Below are 3,229 nucleotides of genomic sequence, written 5' to 3'. Positions count from 1 at the left end.
TTTTTGGCACTAGTGTCTTCTTTGAGTTAAAACTGCAGTTTCCTACGACCGACACGGGTTATTGAACTATTATGTGCATGTGTGGGTGAAGCTTTGAGCGTAAGCAAGTCCTTGATGTAACCAGTCGAGTTATGTAATGGAAGGAAACATTGTTGGCTTGAATTTTTATGCAAAATTTGGAGTTACTTTTCTTTCATATACATTTATTCTAGTATGCTTTTTCTATATAGCTTGCTTTGGTCGAAAATGTGTGCATATTGCGTATGAATGCAATAGTTGACCATCATCTGTCATCCTTCCAGTCATCCAACATGTTGTCACCCCCTCCCACATCTCTCGCCGTAGCTGACAACCGTAGGCACTCCCACATGGTTGCTTGCCTAGGACGCAAGCTAGGCACTGCATGTCGCCACCGCCACCTCGAGGAGCCGATAGCCGCCGTTGCCACAAATCGGTGAGAAGACGGCCATCAACGCTCTCCCTTCCACGCGAGAGGAGGGGAAAGGCGGCGCCCCCAAAGCTATATTTCCGCACAAGACGGGGGCGGGCACACAACCACCACCAACGTCGTGCATCGGGAGGCAGCGAGCAACCATGTTGCCACCACCAACTCTCCACCTTTCTTTCCTACCAACAATACAACACTTAAAGGTGCTAATAATAATAATGATGATAATAATAATAATAATAATAATAATAATAATAATAATAATAATAATAGTGCACATGCACATTCTTTTGCTCCTTCCACAAGCAAGTCCGACATTAGCGTTTTTTTGCCTCCCGCCGGTGCTTCCGTCGATCTGCCTCGTCTTCTATGGCCTTAGGGCCATGGAGGCACGATGGATCCCGGGCCATGCCGGTGGGAGGGCTCATGATTTTTTTTTAGCTGTTTTCTTAGTTTGTTTAGAGTTTGTATCCTGCTTAGGAAGACGAGGCAGAGGCAGCTCCCTGATGAGGGAATAATTAAGGTTCTCCACTCCTAGCCCCCGTCCCGACGGTGCGTCTAGTGTAGTCAGAGGGCGTGTGGAGGTGTGTCTCCAGTTGATCTCCTGGGATTCAGTTGGTGTTTGTTGTCGAGGATCTGCTTGGATTTGGTCTGCATTCATCCTTCTACATGTTGGTTCCATTCGATCTACACTTCTCTTCATCTGCAATGGTTGATGTTCTGGTGCATTGGTCTTTGGGGCCTTAGCACAACAACTTTCCGACTATCTACAACAGCAAGGTTTGCTCGGCTTCTATGGGGGAGCACTACACCACAACACTAGATCCCTGACAGCTAGATTGGTCGGGAATACAACGTCTACCAACAGACAATTTTTCCCGACCGACTGCTTGTCGGCTATGGAGCTTCTTTCCCGACCGACATTCTGTTGGGCCTGGCATGGACCTTTCCCAACCAACAATCTATTGGCGCTGCCATGGGCCTTTCCCGACTGAATATCGGTCAGAGTATTCTTTCCCGACCAACAATCCGTTGGGGTTGTCATGGGCCTTTTCCGACCGACTATCAGACAAGGCATTCTTTACCGACCAACATTCTGTTGGACCTCGCATTAGCTTTTCCCGACCAACTGTCCGATGGGGTTTGTTTTGCCAACCAGCGTCAGCTAGCCATGCCATATAGCTGGATTTCACATTATCAACAGAATATCAATCAAGTTAACCCAAATCATTACAATAACGTGCATGTCGTCCAACAATACTAAACCAAAACCAAACAATAATAACACACATTCATTAATTTTCACATCTAAATTTCCCATAAACTAATTTAACTTATTAAATAGGGAAAAATATGTTCATTGTTTGAGAGCAAAAATGAGTCGCTTTGTTTTCTAGAATTTGCCCTAGAGGCACATCATCTACATTGACTCCTGGTGGGCAACTAGATAACCACAAGATCCTTCCATCATTCTCGTACTTGACATCAACACCTTTCTTCATCTCATTGATCCATATTCCATCGCCACATCCTCCAGCTTGAACATCTGCGTTTCAAAATCCCCAGTTAATATTCCACACCATAGCTGGAGATAGACAGAGTTATGAAGATGACATCAAATGGGCTTAAATGACAAAACTGATATATGTAACATTTTGTCGGGCCACTACCCGGTGATATGTACGCAGGTGTTTCTTTTTCCCGGTCGAATTTGACTCGTGGAGGTTTGAGAAAAGAAGATGAAACAGAGCATCTACAACACACACAGTACCACCCAGGATGATGTGAGATTAAAATTAGCCTCAGAGAGAAACATGTAAAAGAATATGTAGCAACATTCCCAGAGAATTGAAAATCCTATATAGTTTTCATATCTGAATTTGAATCTCCAGACGGCAATTGGTAATGTAGAAGTGTAGGTATTATTATTATAGCAACAAACTATCAGGCTCTGAACTGAATGTTTTTGCCTATCTCAAGGTTCAGCAAGACTTGTGAAGATAAAGACATCAATCAAATGAGCTTAATTGACAAAGCTGAGATATGTAAGATTTTTTGCTTGTCCAACTTAACTGATCGAGGGATGTCTAAGAAAAGAAGACCAAGCAGAGCATGTATTGCACGCACAGTAGCACCCCAAGATGGAGTCAGATTAAAATTAGCTTGAGAGAGCGAGAGAGAAAGAGAGAGAAGACACCGCGTGAGGGAGGAGATGAGGAGGGGACTCAGGGGAGAGCAGTAGCAACCAGGGTTTCGGTGCCGCCTCCATGGGGTCGCTGGTGCCGCTGTCGCCGTAGATCCTTGGTCGATGAGGCAGTACCTGTGAAAATAGTCGAATTGGTGCCCGACGAGATACATGGTCAAGACTAGATACAAACAAAATTACCAGTCTTTACTGCAGATTCAAATCATACGCACCCACAGCCCGGCATGGTAGTGCTTTGAATGCTTGTTAGAGAAGGATGCACAGCTACAGAGTGATGCTCTTGTCAACGCCGAGCTTCACGACCATATAATCTGGACCAGCAGGCAGTGAACTAGTCAAACAGCAGCATGTACTCATCATCACCATTTTTCATATATAAAACAAATTGCATGCATCTCTTGCTATAGACTGATACCAGCTAGTATAGGTTTTCAGTAAAACTAGTACGTCAATTTGGTTCAAGTACAGAGAACATATACACATGCAGAGGACCATTTATAGAAACTGGAACCTATCTTCCACTGGAACAAATAGCACACCCGCAAGAGACATATGTACACGGTGAAGACTAGAAA

The 3,229-nt window shown here is 44.4% G+C and overlaps 1 long non-coding RNA gene across 1 annotated transcript; it reads right to left on the bottom strand.

Moving 5' to 3' along the window:
- Window positions 1–1,659: 1,659 nt before the first annotated feature.
- On the bottom strand, window positions 1,660–3,223 carry LOC123110217 (uncharacterized). The gene is made up of 2 exons (XR_006453232.1): window positions 2,867–3,223; window positions 1,660–2,768 (listed from the first exon to the last, which is right to left on the bottom strand). It is a non-coding gene; the product is annotated as an uncharacterized lncRNA (long non-coding RNA).
- Between the last annotated feature and the right edge of the window lie 6 nt (window positions 3,224–3,229).

This window comes from Triticum aestivum, chromosome 5B (assembly GCF_018294505.1).
Source record: "Triticum aestivum cultivar Chinese Spring chromosome 5B, IWGSC CS RefSeq v2.1, whole genome shotgun sequence".
NCBI lineage: Eukaryota > Viridiplantae > Streptophyta > Magnoliopsida > Poales > Poaceae > Triticum > Triticum aestivum.
Note: the sequence above shows the minus strand (reverse complement) of the source record. Positions and strands in the feature narration are given on the sequence as shown.